This window comes from Rissa tridactyla, chromosome 5, assembly GCF_028500815.1.
Source record: "Rissa tridactyla isolate bRisTri1 chromosome 5, bRisTri1.patW.cur.20221130, whole genome shotgun sequence".
In the NCBI taxonomy this organism is placed as follows: Eukaryota; Metazoa; Chordata; class Aves; order Charadriiformes; family Laridae; genus Rissa; species Rissa tridactyla.
This window is the reverse complement of record NC_071470.1, coordinates 16,030,042-16,039,984: the sequence shown is the minus strand read 5'-3', so window position 1 is coordinate 16,039,984 and position 9,943 is coordinate 16,030,042. Positions and strand designations below refer to the sequence as shown.

The 9,943-nt window shown below is 48.9% G+C and overlaps 1 long non-coding RNA gene across 1 annotated transcript; it reads left to right on the top strand.

Annotated features, from left to right (window-relative positions):
• Positions 1-242: 242 nt before the first annotated feature.
• LOC128910700 (uncharacterized) lies at positions 243-8,688 on the top strand. Its single transcript, XR_008466832.1, has 6 exons — positions 243-403; positions 1,945-2,018; positions 4,995-5,322; positions 6,816-7,345; positions 7,639-7,850; positions 8,303-8,688. It is a non-coding gene; the product is annotated as an uncharacterized LOC128910700 (long non-coding RNA).
• Positions 8,689-9,943: the final 1,255 nt, after the last annotated feature.

The window sequence follows — 9,943 nt, the reverse complement described above, 5'->3', positions numbered from 1 at the left end:
ATGTGCCCCTCTCAGGTCTTTCACAACCGCCTGACATCGGGCTGGCCGGGGGGATTTCTGCCGTGACTCCTCTCACCTTGGGCGGCCATCGGTATGATTCATGCCGGGGCGGAGGAGAAGGGCACAGGCCTGCATGTGGCGGGTGGTTGTTTCTGTCTCTGGAAAAGAGGAAGGAAACGACGACTGATGCCTCTGCACGGTGTGAGGTGCTGGCTTGCCTGCGTCGGCAGTGTTTCCAAGAAGCCTCCGGCGAGTGCCGGCTCCTGCAGGTGCCCCAGCAGCTCCCGGCCGTGCTTCGGAGAACCGAGCCCATCTGGTCTCCCATGCCGAGACCCAGGAGTCTCCCCCACCCCCTGGGCTGCCTTCCCTAAAGGCTTCATCACTGTTCAGGTACTGCAAAAAGGTGAGATTTTTGAAAGAGCAGGCTCTGCTTTGAGAATCAAGATCCCTTGCAAATGCAGACAGCCCCGGAGGTGGTGGAGTGTGTCTGCTAGCCACAGGCAGGGTCATGGTAGCCAAAGGCTCACAGCCAGCCCCAGGGTGAGGGGAGAGACCCAAGACTGATGCTCCTCAACTTCGTTGATGAATTAATTATGTAGAAGCAGCTGGAGGGGGACTTATGTGTCTTACATGCCAAATCTCTGGTAACACATAAGCAACTGCTGAATTTTCTCTTTCTCAGAAAACTTTTTTTTTTTAATACATGAAATTCTAAGTGATTTTCTGTCTATTATCTTGACAAAATGCTTGTGTTTATCTGCCACCGTGACACCAAATCTGCTGCTTAAAAGCCAGTGTCCTGCTGTGAACGACACAGTGTTCAACACAGCACGCACCTGAGTAATGGTTAAATGTCACAGGATTTTGTAAGAGACTGGTCTTCTAACGGATCTTCTGATGTCTTCTAATGGATATTGGGTATTAAAATACATACATGTATTTTAAACTATTACGTAGTACATGGAATTTGGGATGGTATCTGATGCGTCATAGAATTATTGACCAGCTAAACCAGAGGTGCAGCCTTGGGTCATGATCAGGGCATTGGCTTAGACAGTGAACGTTGCTGTTTAATCCCTCTCGAATCACACAGAGCTTGGCCAAAGCCAGGTCAGGTCAATGCGGAGCTTTTACATTTAGAATCATAGAATCGTTTTGGTTGGAAGAGACCTTTAAGATCATCAAGTCCATGGATTCACCTTGTTTTCTGTGGCTGGCTGGTGAATGGCGGGAGGATGAATTGCAGACGTGAAACGCCGCTGCACAGACACCTTGGCTGTCCCAGGCCTCGCTGCCACAGCTGAGTGACACCAGGCGAGCCACGGCTCCGCCTGCCCCCCACGTGAAATGGGGAGATGGCAGTGACCTTTTTTTTAAAGTATTTTCAGATTCGTCATGAAAGATCTTGGTGCTGGTAGATACTTCTGACTTCGCCAGGTCCTACCTCCCCTTCTGAGAAATGTTTCTGATGATGGGTTTGACCTGCAGAATTTGCTCTGAAGGGATTTGTAATACCACTTTATGGGATTAGGGCTTTCCAGCGTTTCAATTATCTGAAGGCATAGGGAGTAGGTAAGCACAAGGGACAGAACGAGAAAGGACAATATATAACAATGCATTAATTACTTTACTATTTTAACAGATTGTAATCACGACTATCAACATAATGCCCTTTTTTAACTGTACATAACATGGGTACGGGCTGAGCTAACACCTGATTCATCAGTGACATGTGCCAGGAGGGTAAAGCAGCGGGAAGGTCCCTCCATACTTTCTGCCCGCTCTTTCTGGAGCACACTCTTGCATCCACTGTAGTGACTGGACTCTGGGCTGGACTGATCTCAATGTGTGCAGTAGGGACATTCTTACGCTAAGGATTTAGTGCCCAAGAGACAGATCACACTGAAATGTCATCACCTTGAAAACGTTCCTGTTTCCTTTAAGGGTGAAGAGAAGAGACTTGAAGACAACCTGAGCAAGCATTTGGGTTTAGCACAACCAGGGAGAGCAGCCACGAGGTAAGCAACCAAAGTCTTTGCACCCTTAGAATTTCACCCTTCCATGATAAAATACTGGGGAGAAATGATCGATGTTACCCAAATTGTTCCTTTGTGATGGGAAGGATTTTATTTTCTGCAGTGGGAACAGACGGACATGCCCATACGGAGTCTCAGGCTCCTGATGCAGTACAAGACATAACCCAAGGAGATTAACCCAAGGAGGGGCCTCTGACTCTGCTCCACATCTTCCACAACTTTCCACCTGGCTGCCAAGAAAGCTGATGCACTGCCCTTGCTCTGGACCATCCTCAAGTTTTTGGTTCTAATGTGCAGGGCCGTATTTATCCAGAGGCACTTAAAGAAAATGAGGCAACCTTACCCAAGAAATTCCCCTCCTGCTTTCAAAACTGACACAGGCTTTTGAACCCCACTACAGAGATGTCACAACTTAACTTTTAATTTACGGATGAAAGAAAACCTATGAGCCTTGCCTAGCAAAAAGATTGGTTGGGAAGTTGCTGTTCCCCCCTGAGAACTGCTAGTTCTGATGGAGTCAATCTTTGCGGTAGGTGCCAGCCAACCCTGGCGGAGTTAACGCTCTGTGAAACTGCACAGCAGAGGCTGGAGGGATATCACGGCATTGCATATTAAATACATGAGTGATACGGCTTTAAGGAGACTACAAATAGCATATGAAAACAGAGATGGGTTCTGGAAAGATCTGAGGCAGAAGGGGTTGATTAAGCGGGTTCCTGAAAAAAGACTAATTTCTAATTGGGATTTGGGACAAATCGCTCAGGGATACTATTGAACTACCCAGAATTAACGGGGCATTGGCTGAGCACAGGAGCTTAGATGTCTGCAGGGTGGTGCTCTGACGCTGTGCATATGACAGAAGAATGAAAACAGTGGGAAAACTGTAACCTGAGGCAGGGTGGCATGAAAAAACCCTGCCTTTAGCTCCACAAAATCAGTCTGCCGAGCTGCGTGTGCTGTGACGAACAAAAGAAGCTACGAGTGTGGCTGGCAGGAGGAGTGAGATGCAGAAGGAGCAGCGGATGCATCATTGTCTGCAAGGGGTCTGCAAGCACCAGGAGAAGACACCCGGGGCAAGGAGAGAAGACAAAAGCCTGGGAGCTCGGAGGTGCGCTTCACAGGAGCAGTGGACGAAGCAGCGGCAGATGGGCAGAGTCAGCATGAATGTGAATGGAAATTACATTCATTTCTGTACAGGGCAGAGGTACGTAAGCAGCTGCGGCGCTACAGATAATTATGTAACGCTTACGAAAATCCCTGGGCTGTGGACAAAAAGCTGCGCCAGGGCCTCTGAGGACCTGCAGGTACATGACAAGATAGGGAAATAAAAGCCTTTGATTGGACCTGGGGCTCCCACAGCTGCTACCGCTTTGGGAAGGTGATGCTGCGCTTTTCTGGTGGGAAACATGGACAATGGGGACTATGAAACACGGTCACGTGCTGGTTTTGCCCTGGCAGGTACATATTACAGAGAAACGCGCCACGCTTTCTCTGAAGCCTGGAGGGAAGGCGGCGATGAATCAGCCATTTTGCTGAAAAGGTCTCCGAGAGGCAGCAGCCTGAGAACGCTGAGCCACAACCGAAACACAGAGAGGAGCCATGTCGATATCTATGATGGGTCCACAAGGTCATATGGACATCCTGGGGGCTGTGGCAGGACCATGTCTGATGACAAGGCAGAGTCTAACTCTTACCATCCCCTGGCTTGGCTGGGCTGGGAACAACAGACGTAGGAGACAGGCCTCTGAGGGACATCTGTAGCCCACATGGCTAGCAGCATGCAGACGTGCCTGAGCTAAAGCCACTAGTCCCTGGAGCGGGAAGCATGTGCCTATGTTGATGTGGCACTAAGAGGTGGCTTCATAACAACACCAGGTCCCACTTTGACCTGGGTTTAACAGGGTGCAATGGGCTTCAGGACTGGGCTGCAAGACACTGGGAATGGTTGGAGCACCAGAATTTTCAAGAGCAGCTTGCCAGGATAACACAGCAATCACAGCAAGAGGTGCAAAAGAAATCAAAGTAAAAAAAATGACAAGTTCATTGTGTGCCTCCGGTGCGTGCACAGCTTTACATGACAGCAAGCAGCTGTGAGGGACTTCACATCCCTGCAAGCATCTCATGATTTGGTGCTCCCAGTGGGATGTGAGTGAAGGGGCCACAGCTGGATCAGGCATTGACTGTGACGGGCTGATGTCTGCTTGTCCTTGATTGCACAAATATCGTGCAGGACACAGAGGGCAAACAGGAGACAGAATCGGAATCGAGCAGGGTCAGACTCAGGTTTTCTGTCAGTACTTCTTACGGACAGTCACTGGCCATACAGAAGTAATCGAATGGATCTGGTAATGGCTTCAAAACATCAGCTCGGAAGGTAGGACTGCCACTTATGGAGGGTGGTGCAGAAGCTCCATTTTTCTCAGTGGATTGAAGATCAGGGGTCAGGGCTGGGGCCAGACCTATTTGAACTCAACAAAGAGGCAGGAGATGTGGAAAGTACGGTTGTCATGTGCCTCATCAGACCAACTGGAGGTGTAAAGTATCCGTGATATTTGACAATGCACTCATATTTCTGTTTCCTCATGAGGAATTGAGCTTGGCCAAGGGAGCCGGCCTGTAGGATCATGTTTCCCATTGACCATGCCAAATGCTCAGGGAGCAAAACTCCCCTGTGAATTCCTCTGCATCGGTCTTCTGCAGGTTGTTTGGGACAAGACCTGCAGGAATGGAAATGTCACCTCCTGGTGCAGTGATCATATTCTCAGGTTTGAATCTACTGAACAGTGAAGGAGAGGCTTCCAGCTGCCAGATGTCAGAAGACCAGTATGTCTCTCTCAAAAGACCAAATGCTCCCCATTTTAGCACAGCAGGTTCCCATCTTCTTCAGTCCAGAGGCCTCCACTGTTGATCTTCCCACATGTGCAGTATGACCTTTGCAAAATCATTTTCCTTTCACAGGCTGAGGGCATACATGGAACAGATCATTAAGAAGCAGGTCTGCATCTTGTGCCTCCCTCCAGTGTGGTCCTGGGTCAATGAGGAAAGCTCTCTCTTCATGTAGCAAATGTTGATCAAGCTGCAAAACCTCTTGAACGGGACAGAGATGCTGCTTGGACATAGCAAGGAAACTCCCCCAAAACAAATATAAACCCAAATATTTCTACATTGCAAAGAGGGTTGGGGTCACAGAACGAAAAATACTGGCAAGCCGGGGGATGGAGATGATGCAGTCTGCAAGAGCTGGCCCCAGCTGGGTTTCGTGGTCACTGCTCCATGCTCTTCACAGGTAAGCGCGAACACTGCCAGCGGTGCACTGAGAATTCAGCCGTGTACCTGAGCTTCGGTTAGCTCAGGTCTGAGTCAAGCACTGAGTGATCCAACAATGCACAGATTTGGCATTAATGGCCACAAAGTTAAGCCCTCGGCCAACGGCACAAACAGGAATCACCTTTTTTCTTTCTTTCTCTGAAGTGTCCAGCAGTTTGTTTAGCAAGCTGTTTTCACAGGAACAAAAACCTGCCCTGAGTTTCGACTTCATGGAGAGCCTGCACTCATTGCAAGGAATAATTTACAGCTTTGAGGTGTATACGACACGGTTAAGGGGAACTTAGTTCAAACGTGTAAAATACAGCTTACTGGGGTGGTCTGCGCACCTGCAGATGGGAACATCTGAAGAGCAGTTTGGGTTCAGAGCTGCGCTAGACCATTTGATCAAAAAGTAGAGCTGTAACAGCAGCGACAGTGGAGGCTCTAACAATGAGAGGAGCGTAAGGATGTGGTTTGCTCTCATGAAGGTCTTGAAAGAAGGTAGGAGGGGGAAGGAGGATAGAGAGGTGGGCTGCTGTAAGCAGAACGGTAGGAGCTCAAGCGTAGTAAAAGGAAATAGCTGAGGCTGTAAAAAGTGAAAAAGGTTACTGAGAATCAAAGAAATTAGAGAAGAGAAAATGTGGCTGAAGGGAGCTTTTCCTTAGCTCCCTGCTCCTGTTTTCAAAAGCTGTTCTCTCAGGGTGGTTTGCAGCACAAGGCGGGATTCAGACAATTTGCTCTGATTCTTCTGCCGACAGAAGAGCAACAAAGGTGACGTCTCAAACCAGGAATTCATTGATGAACAGGCGACATGAGGAATGACCTCATGCAAATGAGGTCAAATTCAAGGGCTCTCCTGCGAGATCAGCCTCTGCCACGCAGGAAAGTGTGGAAGGGCAGCTAAGTCCACCCCCAACCCAGTGCTCTCAGGCAGAATTAGAGGCAAAGCCTAATACACTCCCTTAAAAAAGCAAATTCGCTTTGTGCCTGCACTGCAGCAGGCTGTGACACCTGTGTGTGGCCCCACGCGTGCCTCCCTGGTTGCCTGCTCCTCTCCCACACCCTGCTCGGGGCTCAGGGGACTGTGGCACAGGGGACGGGGAGGCTGTTCCTTGGCCAGCACAGCTCTGCCAAGGACCAGGAGCTTGGTGCTGCGCCCACGGGAGGACGTCTGAGGTCAAAAGTGAGTAGGGTGGCTATTTCGGAGGTGCTGGGTGGTTGTGGCCAAGGGGGTTGTGGAGAGAGGACAGAGCACCTGTAAATGCCCCAGGGTGTGGGGAGACACTGGGTCTGTGACACCCGGTGACACCAAGTGGTAGCAGTCAGGGTGCAGTAGTGTTTGTGGCAATGAAACCTAGGGCTGATATTTTCCTCGGTACCCACATACTTACTACAAACATCATGAAACTGGTAGAGAAACCCAAGGCTTAGTGCCCTTGGGTTGCTAAAGGAAAGTAGAAATCTGTTTTCTAGATTTGGCCTCACCCTAAACAAGTTTTGCATCTGACTTGGGAGCTTTTCACTCTGCTGGGACTCAAGTTGTGCCACCGATTCTGCCCAGGTTTGCTGCAGACCTGGGGAGCAGCCTGCCAAGCATCCAGCAGGTTTCACAAGCAAGTCTCATTTGCCAGGTGAGCGATTGGGGTAAAAAAATCAGCTTGTGCCTAAGATGAAGCGACACAGAAAGCCTTCAGAGCACGTGCTGTGGGACTGGTGCTCTGCTGCAAAGTCCTGCAGATGCTTGAGAGACCAGGTGGCTCGTGATGATGCACGGTCCTCTTGGGATATGAGCTCTACATGCCGGTGGGTTTTGGCAGGGTTTGCTTTTGGAACAACATAACTACTCTGGGTGTAGCTCAGAGCAGAGCTGCTGGCCCAACAGCTGGTATTTCAAAGTGTTTCAGATCCACGTGTCCATCTGCACGGCACTTCAGAAGAATTGTCAGGGAAGGAGCATTCGCAGAATTGAACAGAGACGAAAGATTACTAATCAGCAGCTGCAGGTAATGTGGTTGTGGGCTGTATTCTTCTTCTCTCCTTGCCTTGCAAGAGCTTGCTCACAGGCTCTGTTGGTGCCAGCCATTCCCAGATGCAACGGCGTGGGCAGGGGTCTGCTCCTGCCTCCCACCCACTCTCCCCAAAACCAAACCCAGAAGTTTAACAGAGATAAATAGGTACTTCCGACGTACAATTCACTTGGTCTATTCCAGACGTTGGTGAGGTGGTCTGTGCCCCAGAAAAGCACGTTTCTCTCTCTCAGCTGTAAAAGGAGTCTAAAGAACCCACTCTGCCGTAGGTGTCTATGCTGGGGCAACTGAAGATGCGGGGATTCATTCCGCCCTTGTCTACAGCCACTGTGCACAGACCAGTTAGCACAGCTTCTGGGAGCTTTCTGTGCCCTGTCTGATACTGGTCTGGGGAGTCCTGCCGCAGCTGTCACCACTGCGGTGCCTGAACGTCGCAGCAGAAGGGGTGAAGCTGTCTTTCCCAGAGACGTGTATCTCAAAGGTGGGTGAGTTCAGCTCAGATCACAGCGTTTTCATTTCAGTTGTTTCAATATTTCCATGACATTTTTAAGAACTAAGTATCTCTGAGGTTTTTTTGCTCCTCTGTTGAATGTAATTGAAATTTACCAGTGCATTAACAAGTTGTTGGAGAGGAGAGACAAGCAGACAGCAATCGCATAATCCTTGTTTTCTTACGAATTCAGGTGACTAGAGTGATCACCTCATGTCTGATCCCAAGGGAAAATGCTTTCCAAACATATGCACATGATCACGATGCTGCTGTTGAAACTGTGGGCAGAGGTATAACAAAACAGATTTCTACTTGCATTTAAACCTTATTTTATATTACAACGCCATTGAGAGGGATGGAGGCACTTGTCACAGCTATCGTTTGTCTTTCTGAAGTTAACTGCACTTTAAAGGTGGGTTTTTTTCTCCCACCTGTCACTCCAGGGGCGGAACGAGAAACTGCCAGGAACGACTTTGTGCAACAAAGCAGCATAAAGGTACGATCATCTATATTTGATGTAGAATCAAACAAAACTCAGAGGAATTAGAGACAAAAGTAAAGCTTACGGGCCTAAATGTTTGAAGTTCAACTTCTGCATCAAGATCAAGACAGGCTTATTCGGCTCTGTAGATTTGAGGCATTTAATCTCACAGCAGCCACTTCAGGGGCTTCCCGTGGGATGGGGTACAAAGTCAGCTCAGACGGGTTGATGTCAGACCTAGGATTTTTTGGGACAGGGATGGACACCGATGGGGTGTGAGGGATGTGCAGCGTGAAGGCACGGCCTGATGCTTGTGCAATGGGTACAGCCCTCCCTCTTTAGCCATCCTCGCTCACAAAACAGTCCCCGTCAACTTTGCAGCTGGAATTAAATCCAGAAGGGAATCCAGAGTTCATTTTGGCACTGGATTAACAGTGAAGCTTCTCTGTTCTTGGATTTTTAGCCATGAGGTTTTCTGCCAAAGCAGATGTGTGTTAAATCTAACAATTTAAATGAAGTATTGTTCACCGATTACACACTAAGGTTAAGACCTTCAGGTCTTTCACTACATGGTGGAGAGTGTTTGGGCGATCACCCAGCATGAACGTGGCCCTCTGTCCTGAAGGGAATGGAAATTATTAAACTCGATGCAGGTTTAGTGAGCTGCAGCATGGAAAGAGAGAGGCTCTGACTCATCTACTCTGCAAACGACCGCATGAGACTGCAGTTTCACTTTTTGATGTGGTCTCCTTACAGAAGTGTATGCCAGCTGAATTATTACAACGAAATACTATTCCTTCCACCTGGCTAAGCACTCGGTAATTTTACTCGGGGTTCTGGGGGAGGAGAGCTGAAGCTACTTCAGTGGGCGTTGTACCAACAGTTGAAGCAATAATTCAGTCTTCAATGCCTTCAGGGAGGAGCTGAGCTCTCCCACCCACTCTCGTTATCTCCTTCGTGGAGGAGAAAAGGGAGGTGCATGCAGAAAGGACTAGGTCTCGTCCCTGAGGTCCACGCACACGAGAAACTCTTCAAGGAGACTGCAGTGGAATAAGGAGGCCTCTGCTGCCTGCGTGCCAGACAATGTTTGGTGAGATCAGGACACGTTCCTGTGTTTTTTTCAGAGAGATGCAATGAGAGAAGAGGGGGAAGCTCCCAGATGCACATCTTTGGTATCAGACGAACCTCCCTCTCCCTTACTGAGTGCACCTGTAGATCTCTGCGCTGTGCAGCCGCTATGGTTTGGGAATGCTTTTAATTATAAAGTGCATCCAGTATGCAGTTACAAATTCTATTAATTTTGGCTTCCTTATTAGCTATACCAAGAACCAACTAATGACAGTCACTGGGCTCTGCCTACTGGACGCCTCCCCTGTCCTGTGGTCTCCAGCTCCGTCGGGAGGGCATGCAGCATACCCTCCTACAGCAAACAGTATTCTCTCCCTTTAACATTCACTAGCTCTTAAATAACACTTCTCATGGAGTATTCCTTCAACAGAGATTTTAGGAGAAAAAATACTTCACTGAAAAGTTTGCCATCAGCATTCCCAGCATTTGTCACCCCCTCTTCACAGATAATTGCCATTGGGAAGCTGGTGAGATG